We start from the raw sequence: 15,269 nt of genomic DNA, 5'->3' as shown, positions 1-15,269 counted from the left end.
GCGAGAACAAGTTTCAGGCATTTTCCAGATAAGCCCATGTTTTCTCCATACTGTAGGAGATGGGGCTGTCTGCTGAGAATGAGGGGCGAGAGAAGAGAGTAGGGGGCTTGACTGAAGATAGCTGTGAAATCTAAAATAGCTATTGTGGAACTAACATGAAAAGAGCATTTATGTTAAATTAAGCCGGCAGCATTATGCAGGAAGAAATGGAGATGGGAAAACCTGCAGTTAGAAAAGGCTTATCAAGAAGGCCACTGAATTGATTTAGGTCTGAGTTGTTGAGTACAAGGAGTGGAACAAGGGCAAAAGTAAATAGGAAAGAACAGAATAGGAAAGGGAATTTGTTAACAAATAAAGGAATCCACCACACCTTCCTAATTAAACCGCTTCTACCAAGTCCCCAAAAGTCACCAAGGCAGGATCAAACATCCTCAGTTATTTCAGCTCCGGTGAGAACTAAAGCTATGGATGGCTTGTTCCCGCCTTGCCCCGACTTTTAGGCATCCCAGTCCAAAATGTTCACACCCCTTTTTGAACAAAGGCGCATAATCCAATTTACCAACCCATTAACCCTCAATACCATGCCTATGTAAAGTACATCTGGAACTACACCCTCTATGAGCAGTGATCAATTCTGACAGCTGACCGATCAACCTGGACAATTCTTCACAATGATCCTAGTCTAGATTCTTGGCTTCTGTCCAAGCTCACTACGTCACAGACTGATACGAAAGGAAATAAAATCAGCTGAAAGACGACAGTACTTTAGGGAGCAAAACATAAACTGGGTCTGTTCCACTGCCTGGGGTGCTTTTTAATAAGCTACACAGGTGATTCTGGGGCACACAAGTTTGAAAGCCACCATTTTTAATCAGCATTAGTATTAAACATAATAGTTTTGAAATGAGAGTAGGACATACAAATGGTAATGGAAAGCAGGTATATGGTAAGGTAGGAGGAGGGATAAGCAAAGAGAAATAAAGTTGATAATGATCGAAGCTCTGCATAACAAAATACCGAAGGGAAATCATTTACAGAGGGAAAAAACAGCATGATCAAGATGGACTCTTAGAGAATGTGAAGCCAAAGGACTTAATTATGTCTTTTAAATACATATATATCAAAGGCAAAGTACGGTACTCAGAAAGAGCACATTCATTTTCCTGCTTCTCATTTCACCTCCGAAGTTCATTTCTAAAGACTGACAATCAGCACTGTTTTCGATAGCTGTATGGCATCTTTTCTCTGAAAGAAATATGCAATATGCTAACGCTTTGAGCCACATTTACCTAACCTACTTCTAATCCTGATCTTCTTAAATTAACCAAATGGAGAGAAACCACCTCCAATCCTTTATAGATAGGAGCAAAGAGGTCTGGTAACTTAGAAAGGGCAATGGGCAAGGGTAAGTAAACTACAGGGAAATTCAAGAAAGCCAGCATATGTGCGGATGTCCTTTGAGGGACACACTAATGTAATCACCAGTAGTGTTCATCTCTCAATGGAATTCCTGCCTGACTGCTGATCTGGGTGCAAGCTAATTTCCCCCATGGTGAATACTGCTGTTGAGATGCAGAACTCTCCACCATCTGTTACCCAGAATTAGCATAATGACAGATTATCTAATCCCTTACATTGAGCAGATACAAATGGCGCTCTCATAACACCAGTTCGGTCATATCCTTATTCGCGTGGTCTATCTCCACCCCATAAAAATTGATCCTCCCACCCTGCTGGTGATGGATCTGATCTGGAGTTTACCCCCAATCTCGCTTAAGAGTCCAGGTGCTTTACCATGAGTCGCTTTCCTAAAATATTTTATTCAGGAACGGGAATACAGCTGTTATTCCAGATGCATCTGAAAAGGGGCATGCTGAACAAAAAGAAAATCTGTCTCTAGGATGCTGGCAAAACTACTATGCAGGGCAGTGTTTCCTTGAACTAGATTAGGCTGAAAATTTCAAGAGGGAAGACATATGGTTAAATCAGGGCTGGTCTGGGGACAGTGACAAAAGGGAGAAAGGCAAAAAGAAAGAAATCATAAAATTAAATGGGTAGCAAATAATACAACACTAACAGGAAAGACGCTGCTGTTTTACAAACTCGGGTGTTCTAGACAGACCCAAGGTAGCATTATACAAAAAATGGGAATCAGACACCTAGAAAAACAAGGACATGCTCCTAGGACCAAGTAACTGGAAAAACACAATCAGTTAGAAGTAGAATGGATACTGTGCCACCAAACAGAGGAAGTGAATTGTTCTATCGCCAGTGACTGGTGTAGAGACAGTTCAACTAGAAGGAAGTGAAAAACCATCAGATTATACTGGAAACAATTTCCAAAACCAACATTTCCGCAGAAAGTGAGCTTCTGGTAGGGGTCAAGAGAAAATATCACAAGAGATGTAGTGGCACATAAAGGGACACCAGGTTTCCTGGGGGGGGGGGGGGGGGGGGGGGGGGGGGGGGAGAAGGTGGGAAGAGTTTCTTGATCATTTTGAATATATAACTCTTTGGATATAAGTGAAATCATCGAATATTTATTTAAAACATTTATTAATCTAGAAGTACTGTTTAAAACACATTTCAAAAATATTTGTCCTCAAGCTATACTCCCTACAAATGTATTCAACAGAGAATGTTGCATCATTAGAGCCACTTTTGGAGAGAGATTTCTTTCGATTTCTCCTCCATCTTAAAATTTTTACGCGTAACGGTTTTGGCATTGGCATGTGATGCTGCTATACAGAAATACCTTCCTTAAGTCATGAGGATTCATTTTTACTAACATTTGGATACCTGGTCTAATCACTTGTTCTATAGGCATCTATTCATTCTTCCATAGCATGAGTCCCTAGAACAAGGCTTGCAGACTCATAGTGTGTTTTTAATTAAAGTTTTATTGGAACATAGCCACACCCATTTGTTTGCATATTGTCTGTGGTTGCTTTTGCACTGCAAAGGCAGAGTCAAAGAGTTATAACACAGACCACGTGGCTTTTAAAGCTAAAATATTTACTATCTGGTCCTGTACAGAAAAGGTTTGCCACTCCCGCCTTAAGGTACTGCTTTTTAAGGAGAACTATTTTTTTTTAATAGGCTCCATGCTGGGCCCACACGGGGCTTGAACTCACAATCCCGAGATCAAGATAAGCTGAGACCAAGAGTTGAACACTCAACCAACTAAGCCACCCATGTGCCCCCTTTTAAGGAGACCTTTATTATTTTTTTTAAGTTTATTTATTTATTTTGAGAGAGAGGGAGAGAGAGAGAGAGAGAGAGAGAGAGAGAAGAGGACGAACAGAGAGGGAGAGAAAGGAAGAATCCCAAGCAGGCTCTGTGTTGTCTGTTGCAGAGCCCAACTGAGGGCTCAAACTCAAGAACCGTGAGATCGTGACCTGAGCCGAGATCAAGCGTTGGATGCTTAACCAACTGCACCACCCAAGTGTGCCCAAGGAGGACTTTAAAAGGTCATTTGCTGGGGCACCTGGCTGGCTCAGTAAGTATAGCATGCAACTTTTGATCTCAGGGTTGTGAATTCAACCCTGAGATGTTGGATGTGGAGCCTATTTAAAAAAATAATAATAATAAAGGTCACTTCCTATGACACCCAGCACATGCAGTTAAAGGGGACATGCTCACCAGAGTTAAGTGTTACACAGTGCAAAAATATTTAGCTCCTTTTTAATAATCCTCCCATGTGATCTTCACTCGGCACTGACTGAAGTTTTATCAAGCTCATCAATGTGTTCAAGATAAACTGAGGAGGCACTTGGTAACCCATGAGCCTCTGTGAAGATTAAAGTACGTGACTTTCTCTCTCCTCAGCACTGGCGTGGGGGGGGGGGGTGGTGGGTGCACACCTGACATATACTTAGGGTATTACACTCCAACCCCAAGACTAATAGTACATAAATGAACCCCCCTCTTCCAGGAAACATTCACAATGCTACCAGGAAGAGCAAGGAAAGCAACCAACACTGTCCTCTCTGCAGCAGGAGTAGCAGCAAGCAGCAAGCAGCAAGAGAAACGTTGTATGGAAGCTGGACTTACAGCACCATGAACGTCACCTCATGAAGTTGTTGTGAGAACAAAACAAAATCTATTTTACTAGGAGAAAAAAAGTGTTCTAAGTTGCATACATTAAGACACACATTCTCAAAGCAAGGATCTTTCAGGAAATAGCTGAAAGGGTGAGCCTGACTTCACAAGTCGAGAGACCAGTCCAGCAGATGAAGCTATCAGAGCAGACTCCTACTTGCAGTCCAGCGGTCCTGGGAAGAGGTCACCCTGAGCCGATAAAGACATCGTGCTCACCGCTTCAGCAGCAGCGCCTGGCCTGGGAGAGCAGCCATCCATCCGTGGCACTCCCAATCACACATGCCACTGCAGAGGCAAGATTCATGGCTCCAGCGGCAACAGTCCAGTGTTATCCAATATGCATGAAATCAAAGTTTTCATCATTTCCACTGGTCAAAGGCCAGTGAATGATAAATCCCAGAATACCAGGATTAATGAAGGAGTCATTAAAACCCAGAATTAAATCACTTCTGTAGCCAATGCTGAGAGTGATGTCTGTAATACATTACAAGGCTGATTAGAAAGAAACAAGTTCCAATTTAGAAATGAATTACCTGATTTTTTTTTTTAAACTGACTGGTTGGCTATCACAGCAATTTTGTTATTACAGGAGAAAGAGAGAGTGGGTAACATATACATTCTGTCAAGAATAGGAAATTATCATCTCAAAATCTCAGGGAACAGAATCGAGAGGTGAATAACTTCCTAAAGACAAGACGGAGAAGTAAGTCCTGACGCTAGCCAAATTTATTTTTTTATTTTGGCTGCGGGGTGTGTATGTGTGTTGGGGGAGAGGTGCCGTTAACACTTTATTGCCCAGGAAAGAGGTTTAATCTAGAAAAATTTTAGAATAAGCACATTCTGATTACAGTCCCACTATCCCTGCCAGACTCAAGGAAAAGTGAACTCGTTCTTCAGCTCATGCTTTTTGGAGCTGCCATAAATAAAGCATACTTTCCAGAAAAAGACTACTCAGATATTAAGATGGAAGGTAAACTGGGGAGTGCTGCATGAGGGGGAAGAGGGTAGGATGTGAGAGGACACCAATGAACTATCTCCTCATCCACAATGAGTACTATCTTATTGCTGGACATAATCTACCAGTGTGAAAAATAAAAGCCCTCAACGAATACTCCAAGATAAAGCCTGGTGAAAAACATGGAGCTGGCTCAGGTGGGCAAGGTTCTGACCTACCTAGACCTACTCAGTTTCTGAATGGGAAAAACACAGCCTCCAGAGGCTTCTACTCACTAGTTAAGGTTCTACCCTGGGGCGGTGCACTGGTTAGAAAAACAAATGTTGCCAAGGAGATGCTGGGGCTGAAAGTTACAGGCAAAGATTTTCAACCACAGGCTCTCAACACACAAGCTCATCAATGCAGGTAAGGTAAGGAAAATAGCTCCAATTCAAACAATCCAAACCAAAACAGGAATACTTCTTGTTCCAGACCCTCCGCCTCTCTGCCAACCTACTGTAAGTCAAGATTGACATCTCTCCCTGAAAACAAGTCTTGAAGAATTCTCTAAGACCGGGGGATATAATGCAAATTCTTATGTGTTATAATCAGGTAATATTCAAAATGTTTAACATTATGGCACTGGCTACTTTGTTACACCTGTGTATACCAGATTAACATTATTTATAAAAATAGAAAGGCATGTAAGAAAACAGCCAGGGCCAAAAATGTGTTGTTTCTAGAAGGGCGTCAGCATGAAACAGCAAATCACTTGAGGTAAATATTAGTTTAAACTAAAGGCTGCCACATAATTATGCCTCAATCACCAAAACATACATCATTAATTTCAGACGCATCAATCTACACCCCAAAACAAAAACAACAAACTCCAGGGCTTCTTAAATATTTACCTATTGGCTTGAGTCTTTAATAAACCCCACAACTGGCATTTATTGTGTCTACCAAATGGACAGATTATACTTGAATTTCCTTGGTTCCCAAAAGCATTTAAAAATACAGTTTGGGTTAGTTAGCAACAAACTACCAACACGAACAAAGACATTAACACTTTATACTGCCAAAGACTTCCTCTTAAGGAGAAAATTAAAAAACAAAACAATACAAAAACAGTTGCCAACTAGAGGAAATTCTATGAATTTGATAATTACAGACAGAGGTAAAAAAAAGAATATTAGGTCTAAATTCAAAGCTCTCTCCAATGATGTACGTTGCTACCTCAGGTAAACATTTTCATTTGAGGTCACGCCAGCGGCTAATGGCAAAGAGGCCACTGACTCAACTGCCAGTGATCACTAAGAGTTAACTATCTGGGTCAAGTCTGATTCTGCAAATCCACGGACTTTGAAGTAAACTAAGCACTTACCATCAAAATCCTGGGGAGGGGAAAATCCATGGCTAGCTCTTTCACAGCCAATGCTGAGAGCGATGGGCATATCGGGACAACGGGCACAAGCACCACAAGACCAGAGCAAGAGAAAGCCCTACCATAAGAAAAGGAAGTATGAGTTGGGACACCCGCTGCCAGGACCAAGATCGGCCAGGCCACATACACACAGTGCAGGCTCGGGGAGGCAGGAAGAAGTGCGATGCCTTGAGGCTGAACGTGGGGAACTTTTCCCGGGGCTCCAAGTGTTGCAGGGGGAAAACAAGGAACGCAAGCCACCGATAAACCAGTCAGCACCAAAACCCCAGGGAAGACGGCACACCCTACTGACAGTGGTACGAGTCCCACTAGGCGCTGTCCCTGGGCCGTGAGAAAGGGGCCGAGCTGACTATCGTGGAGGAAGAGATTTTAAACAAAACATGATCAAACACAATTCAGAAGAAATATGATGAAAGGAAAGAGAATGTCAAAAGCAGCAGTCTTGTGGAGGAGCAGTTCCAGCAGGGCATGCATCTTCCCTGCATCACTTCAAGACCAGGCCAGTGTAGCTGAGCCCACGGCTATGTGCTAGAGGGCAAGGACTCAGAGCTCTATCTGAGGAAAAGCAAAGTCCTGAAAGGCAAATGAATCCTTCTCCCTTCTATCCTCGGTCATGTAATAAAGGTGTTTATTGCTCTGGAAAACACAAAAATCCACGGCTAGACTTTAAAGCCAATGGGAAAACTTGCGGCTTCACTGTTGCTGGTACTCTCACCCCTGATCACATCCCTAGTCACACCCCTAGTCAAAGTCCTCTTTCTTAAGAGCCTGGCAAGAGGTTTAAAGAAACTTAGATTACTCAAAAGAGATCCTAAGAGATTAAGAAAGAATATTAGCAATACTGTTTATGCCACTTTCTCTCTCAAAAAAGGTCAGATAAGGACCTGAGGCAAAGAGGGTGAATGAATGACTTCCCAAGGTCATTCTACATGCTGAAGGCAGAGCTAGAAATAACCATTAGCCCTTCAGCCCCTACACTGCTCTGCCACTCTGTACTTTATTCTAAGCAGAGTTGGTACAGGAGAAATTAGTGGAGGTAAAAAAGGCTCTGCTTAGGGACCAAACTGATCTGAGAAAATGTACATTTACAAAGTTTCTCTTATTCTTCCTATTATCCACATCTGTACTTACCTGAGAATAGAGAAGAATGTTGGTTTTGGAACCTCCTATTTCTTCTAGACTTCCTTTCATAGTGCTTATTAATACTGGCTGCACATTAGAATCACTATTCAAAACACCAATGCCAGGCCCTATGCCAGGCCAATAAACCCAGAACCTCTAGGGGTGAAGAATAGCAATTTTAGAAGAACAAATATGGGTACCTAGATTTTAAATATGGGGCACCATTACTTTTTTTAAGTGCCCCAGGTGATTCTCTCATATAGTTTTGAGAAAAACTGCCCAGAAAGGAAAGTTGAACTAATATATTCTTTTTCCAAATTTCAAGGGACCAAGAATGACCTAGCACAACTTAAAGCCCCGAGAATCATAAATGTGATGAAGAACCTGGCACTCCCTGAAGAATGAGAACCTAAGAACTATGGGCAAGCATAGACCAATTTTTGGAATTGGTTTAGGAACAGCAAATTCATCCCTATTGGTTCAACTTAGGTCACAGGAAGACGAGTAATGGGTCGTCGTGAGAGCAACCAGAGAGAAGATTCCTCAGATTCCTCATCTTTGTCTCTTCAGACTAGAACTGCCGGTTGGCATGCAGGATTTTCTAGGCAGCTGAGATGACCAGAGGCCCCTCTAAAATGTAGGCATCACTTGGGGAGGGGGCAGTTTTCCGCCTTTCAGGGGAACAGGGACAAATAAGCAAACTCGTGGCCATTATGACAAAACCAGGCCTATGTACCCAGGTTATTATTAGCCTGACATTAAACACCACTTAAAAACAAAACAAAACCACCCGCCCACACAAACACATACCCCAAGACAGAAAATTACATAATGGCATCTGGAATGATCTGCTCTGACAGTGAAGGTCGAACCAGCCAAATCACAGAGGTCTAGTAAAGACTAAAGTGAGGATAGGGTAGCCCCAGAGAGTCATTTTCAAGTCCTCGGTAGTTCATGCGAATGTTGTGATACATAAACATTGCTTTGTTTACAGGAAGAAGTTCAAAAGAATACTGTAGGGTCTGGAAGGTTGTCATTCTGCTCTGAGAAATACGAAGTGACTAAAAGCAAAAGAGTAACTCTATGTTTTTTTACAAAGCCCAATCAATCTAAAGAAGCTAGAAAAAATTATCTTCGCATAGGTTGCTTCCTAGGGTGGAAGCTCAAAAGAAGTTTTGTCATATGGGTCACAAGGCAAAAAAGGGCCCAGTAAAGAATTCCACTACCTGTCCCGTTACGGTTTATAGTCTACAACCCAGCCAGCTGGCACCACGGGAAAAGGCGAGTGGCGTTCTTGTTCCCCAGAATCCATTAGCAACAGGACCAGGCCCAAAGTCATTGTGGCTACAGTTTAGAATACAGTAACTGCTTGAGACTTTCACTGCATAAAGTTTAGGACTTCTGCAAGTAAAAGTTCTAGAAATGAGTCTCCGCTTAGAAAACTGAGTCAAAACCAAATTGTCTTCTGGTGGTCAACGTTTTCCTCTCAGAATGAGAAGACATAATACTTTTTCACTAGATGATTCTTAGCTCTAGTATAAGCAACAAATGAGCCCCACAAAAAGGCTAACGGGTTTGAAATTTCTTCTCTCCTACCTTTCAGGGAGGGCAGGGTTATTCTGGTTCTTGGCTTTGAAATACAGTAAGCCACCACAAAGCCTTTGTGGTCAACCCTCACTCAAGGGTCTGATCTCGCCACAGCCACAGCCTGTGCTAAGTGACAAACGGAAGAACAGTTTCAGAGGGAGTTTTTTGAGAAAGTGGTGACCAGAATAAATGCTCTGCATAGTTGCTTCTTAAAAGAAAAAGTGATTTTGCAAACAATGCCGAGATGATGGGGGGGGGGGGGGTGCGGGGGAAAGAAGAGACGGTCTAAGAACCTTAATATAATTCCCCTTGCTGCTGACCTGATATGTGATGGTTTATAAATCACACTTTTAACACAATAGAAGCTCCCATTAAAGCAGTGGTCTGCTGAGTCACAGTTGATATGTAAGCAGATATATCAGAGATCTAAAAAAGCTGCATGTAAAAGCCATAATGGAAACTTGATAGAAGGCAGTCCCAACTTTCCTTAACCTGTTGTGAAGTTCATGTTATTATTAAACATCTCCTAGCTATCATACACATTGACTTCAAAGATTCAACTATTTCCTAATGCTCTCCAAGTTGTACTTGTTATCAACATGTTTTTACTGATGGCACAAAAATTCACAAGGGCGTCACAACAGAGAGGGTCATTCAGTAAGTTCCACACAATATATAAAGTTCAGGAGAACTGTTCAGATGGGGGGTATAGAATAGCACTTCCTAAAACACTTAAGGTTAGTAGCCCTCTGCCTTTTCAATCACTTCAGATATGCAGATCGGCAGATCACTACCTAGAGGACAGTACCTAGGTAGGTTGCTTGCTAGCACACCTCCTGATTTGAACAGCATTCTCTCTCTCTCTTTTTCTTTTCTTTTCTTTTTTTTCTTTTCTTTTCTTTTCTTCCTTCCTTCATTCTTTCCTTCCTTCCTTCCCTCATTCCTTCCTTCCTTCCTTTAATGTTTATTTACTTATTTTTGAGAGAGAGTGAACGTGAGGGGGAGAAACAGAGGAGACAGAATCCGAGTCAGGCAGGCTCCAGGCTCTGAGCTGTCAACACAGAGCCCAACACAAGGCTTGAACCCACAAACCGTGAGATCATGACCTGAGACGAAGTCAGTTGCTTAAATCACTGAGCCACCAAGGAGCCCCGAAAGACATTTTCAATAAATTACCTTTATTAAAGGATAAATTGTATCTGTTTTAAACTTCTTGAAACATTAAAACTTACTTACTCACGGGTGCCTGGGTGGCTCAGTTGTTAAACATCTGACTTCGGCTCAGGTCATGATCTCACAGTTTGTGAGCTTGAGTCCCACCCACATGGGGTGAGCACGAGCCCCGCTTTGGGCGAGCCCTACTTCTCTCTCTTCCCCTCCCTCTGCCATCTGGGATTCTCTCTCTCTCTCTCTCTCTCTCTCTCTCTGCCGCCCGTTCACTCCCTCCCACCCCCGCTCTCTCTCAAAAAAATAAAAATAAAAATAAAGCAAACAAACAAAAAACTTACTCGTGAATATCACTTCTATCTTTATGGAAGTACTTATCAATCATTACTGGGTTAACATAGTACACATTTAAGATTTAGAGGAAAAATGGATGTAAGTTAGCCACCATGACAATTTAAAAAGTGACAAAAGAGATAAATCCAAGTGAGAGAAGAGATAAATCCAACCCAAGGGCCTGCCATGGAACAATAAAAATGGACTACTACAAAAGCTAAGGCATAATCCAATGAGGCATTTTGTTTCGGCATTTCCTATATCTTCTTTCACCTACTACGTAGAACATTCTGTGAAGTAGCAGTTTTATAAGTGGATGAGCTTGGCCAGGAAGAGTTGTAAAGACTAAGAAGAGGATGGAATATAAACGCTCAAGAAAAATCCTTAAGAAAGAAGTTTAAATGGAAACAAATGGCCAGAAGTGTGCAAGAAAGCACAAAGAGAGAAAGGAAAGGTGGTGCCTGGATGGCTAGGTTGGCAGAGCACACGAATCTTGACCTCAGGGTCATGAGTTCAAGCCCCATGTTGGGTGTAGAGATTATTCAAACACATACTAAACAGAGGTGTCTGGGTGGTTCAGTTGGTTGAGTGTCTGACTCTTAGTTTTGGCTCAGATCATGATCCCAGGGTCGTGGGGTCAAGCTCTGTGTCAGGCTCCATGCTGAGTGTGGAGCTTGCTTAAGAGTCTCTCTCCCCCTCTGCCCAATCCCTGCTCACACACATGCTTTCTCTCTAAAATAACTAACTAACTTACTTACTTTTAAAAAGAGATAAAGGGCAGAAGCCACTAGATACAAAATTGGATCAATAGTGACCAGTCCACTCCAGAAGCTTGGGCTGATGTGAGAACTGGTAAGTCTTAGTAAATACACTGAGCATTTAAAAATTTTTTTTTTCAACGTTTTTTATTTTAGTTTTGGGACAGAGAGAGACAGAGCATGAACGGGGGAGGGGCAGAGAGAGAGGGAGACACAGAATCGGAAACAGGCTCCAGGCTCCGAGCCATCAGCCCAGAGCCTGACGCGGGGCTCGAACTCACAGACCGCGAGATCGTGACCTGGCTGAAGTCGGACGCTTAACCGACTGCGCCACCCAGGCGCCCCACACTGAGCGTTTTAAATGCATTAGTACATTTAATCCTCGCAACTACCCCATGACGTGTGAGATTATTATATCTACATAATATAATAAAAAGCTAAGGCCCAACACGGACAGCTATCCAGGAGCAGAGCTGAGGTTTTACTTCACATCTGTTCATCTCCAAAGCCTACTTTTATCACTTGCCTTAGACTTCTTGTCAGCACTAGGCAAAGTAGTCAATTTACCTGTTCCTACACTAAATTCTTAAAAAATAACCAGCACTCAAAAGGAGTAACCCCCACACAATTACTATTATATTAGCATAACTAAATAATGGGTAATTTCCCTTCATTTTCTAAACTTTTAGAAAGGTTACAATATTATCAAAAAAAAAAAAAAATCACTCAGAATGAACTGGAGCAAATCGCTGTTAAGCAGCATCACTACCGGGAGAGAGAAGAAATCTATAAAAAAATCCAGTCCTATTTACCTTATCACTTTGTACTATGCTGGCCACGGGAATTATAAAGAGAAAGGTGCTAAAAAATGGCATATGAAAGACACAGGATCTTTGCTTATTGGTAACCATGTCAAATGTCCCCTCTCCTTATCACATCAATTGCATTATCTGAAAGAAGAAAGAATGCTTGAGGGAGGTCAGAATGGCAGACTGAGAACTTATGTCCACATGACATTCTTTACAAGGTCCCACTGAAATGACAGAAAAGACAGATATGGACAAGAATAGAGCTCTAACGGTGATAGAAAACAAGAAAGTGTGTTAACAGCATATCAGAAAGTTTGCACAAATCCTGAAAGACAGAAAGCAGATGGGATCTGATTGGTGGAGAACTGGCAGCACCCCAAGGGCCTTTATTGACAAAATACAAAGCACCACAGAGAGGAGACTTTGGGAACATCATCTGAGCAATTAATCAGGACCTTCATTCAAAAGAGCTGGATCAGCCAGCCTCTTTCCTGTCCCTATGATGCCCACGAAGTTATTAAGAGCAGAGGGTTCTGACCCTTGGCAAATACCCAAGAAATAATCTACCGGCAAGTAGAGGCATTTCTTAAATCACTACTTTTATGTGTGTTCCTGAATAGTTCACAATCCAGGAAACCACCTAAAACTCCTCGACAAACAGGGCTTAAGAAGAAAAACTGGATTATGGGCAGACTACTTAAACCCGGTGGAAGTTTCTAGTCCAAGTACTAGCAAAAACAACCCTAATATAAACAGGGCTACAGTTAAATATCTAATGGCAGAGTAGCCTTAAACCCCAGGGCTCTCCATCTAGAGGGGCTTTGTTTCCAATAGACACCATTATAATCACAATATAAAATCTGAATCAAGCTGTAGACTTCATTAATCCACCGTCAAAGACTGGAAGAAGAGTCTTCACAGCTTTTCCAACTACCCTTGCAGGGTGCTATCAAGGTTAACCAAGCAGAAAGCATAAAGGTTTCTGAAGACACTAAAGCAGTCATGACTTACACCAAAGGAAAACACTGCTGTAGATTTCTCAACTTCACATTCTGAGATTTTTCTTTGTATAAGTCTCTGTATTGCTAAAGCTCTCACTTTAAATGTGAGAAGGCTTACCCCTTATAGATTCAATATTTTAAACTATATGGGAATATTGTTTCTACACCAACACAATTTCAACATTATGCCAGTAAGAGTCCCCAGATTACCAAGGTCATGTATAGGACAAGTCACTTCACAGAAACACAGGTTCTTAGAACAGAAGGTAGGTGACTTAACTGGCAAAGGACCTCTGCTGGAGGTTGTAGCCTTAAGAAGTGCAGAGGCACAGCATCTGACACGGTCAGACAAGCACAACACATCCCCTTCTCACCCCACCCAGTCAAGTACACGTAAGCTCTTTACCAGCCAAGGAACTCAGCGTTTGCTTTGACAATTTTAGCGGGGTCTGAAAATTGCCTGTTTCTTCTACGTTCCAGGTCCAAACACTTTCAGGCACCCCAAAGGAGGGCTGCCTCTGATACTTCCTTCTCACCTATGTCCTTTCATAAAGAGATGCCTTGGGGAAGCAGGTAAATACACCTACAGAGGCACACCATGCCAACTCCCATCTGGTCCTTCCTGCATACATATAAATCAAGGCTCCCCAAATATTTGAGGATTTATGAGAGAAATGGAACAAAATAAACAGAACAATTAGTCATGGGGGATAATCCAATGGAAGAGGGTTTTTAAAAATTGTTTAAATGTTCATTTATTTTGAGGGGGGTGAGGGGCAGAGACAGGGAGAGAAAGAGAATCCCAAGCAGACTGAGTTATTAGTATACAGACGGACATGGGGATTGATCCCACAAACTGTGAGATCATGACCTGGGCCGAAATCAAGAGTCAGACGCTTAACTGACTGAATCACCCAGGTGCCCCAGTTTTTAAATTTTGAAATAATACTCTCAGAGACAGAGAAAGTATTATGTTCATGGACTAAGAACAGGCTGCTATTAAAACACTTCACAAAAAATTTTAATATGAATGCTGAAATAAACAATTAAAATAAGCTAGGTTAAGAGAACAGTCTCTGTAAATTTCATAGCAGAAGAAATCATTTCAGTTTTAGAACTACCAATACATTCCTGATATTTAACACAGTACTTAGTACATACCAAGCATTTTATAACTGCTTGATAAATGAACTAATGAGTAAGTAAATGAATGAGATGAATGAATTAAGGGTGCGTGTGAGGGAAAATATGCATGGCTGGTTGGTTAAGCAATCCAAAAGATAACATTGAAGACAGTTCCTTATCTATATAGAACAAAATGCAAAGGAGGTCTTTAAACAACGAAAGAAAATTTACACATATATGAAGCATAAGATACAATACTGATAGAATTTCCGGAGTCAGAGTCAAAAGAGAGAGAAAGAAAATAATTCAAGAAAGAATAGGAAAAAAATCTCCAAGTTGAAGGAAGACATGAGTGTTTTTGGCCCACTGAGTATGCAGGAAAAAGGACACACTAGAAATGTTTTAATAAATTTTCAGAAAACCAAAGATAAACAGAAAATTGTAAAAGCTTCCAGAGACTGAAAAAAAAAAAAAAAAATGGAGATTTAAAGGAATGGAAATTGAATTCTCATAAACACTGATAAAGCAATAGAACAACGTGCCTTCATAGCTCTTGGGAAAACAGTTTTGAAGCTAGAATTTCATACTGAAACTAGCAATCAGGAATATGGACAAAATTAAGACATTTTCAGACATGCAGAAATTCAGAAACTTTACCACCCACACATGTAAAATCAAGGTTCTTCACCAAATGAAAAGGGAATACAACAAAAAGAAGGAACTGAGATACAAGGGGCAGGTGCATATGAAGAAGCCCAAAATGGAGAAAGAGATGGACACACACACATCAGAGACACACACACACACGGAATTCACTCATCATTTCCCTGGGGATATAATGACACAGGATTTCTTTGTGTGTGTGTCTTCTCACGCTATCCTACTTGA

General features: G+C 41.5%; 1 protein-coding gene and 1 pseudogene across 1 annotated transcript in view; one reads left to right on the top strand and one right to left on the bottom strand.

The window, feature by feature from the left end:
• The window catches only part of SND1 (staphylococcal nuclease and tudor domain containing 1), a 422,669-nt gene that overhangs the window by 211,670 nt on the left and 195,730 nt on the right, over positions 1-15,269 (bottom strand). The window lies entirely within an intron of this gene.
• On the top strand, positions 6,482-7,067 carry LOC144613576 (small ribosomal subunit protein eS8 pseudogene; annotated as a pseudogene).

Source organism: Panthera onca, chromosome A2, assembly GCF_046562875.1.
Source record: "Panthera onca isolate mPanOnc1 chromosome A2, mPanOnc1 haplotype 2, whole genome shotgun sequence".
Classification (NCBI taxonomy): Eukaryota; Metazoa; Chordata; class Mammalia; order Carnivora; family Felidae; genus Panthera; species Panthera onca.
The sequence above is the reverse complement of the archived record's forward strand: the minus strand, read 5'-3'. Positions and strand labels throughout refer to the sequence as shown.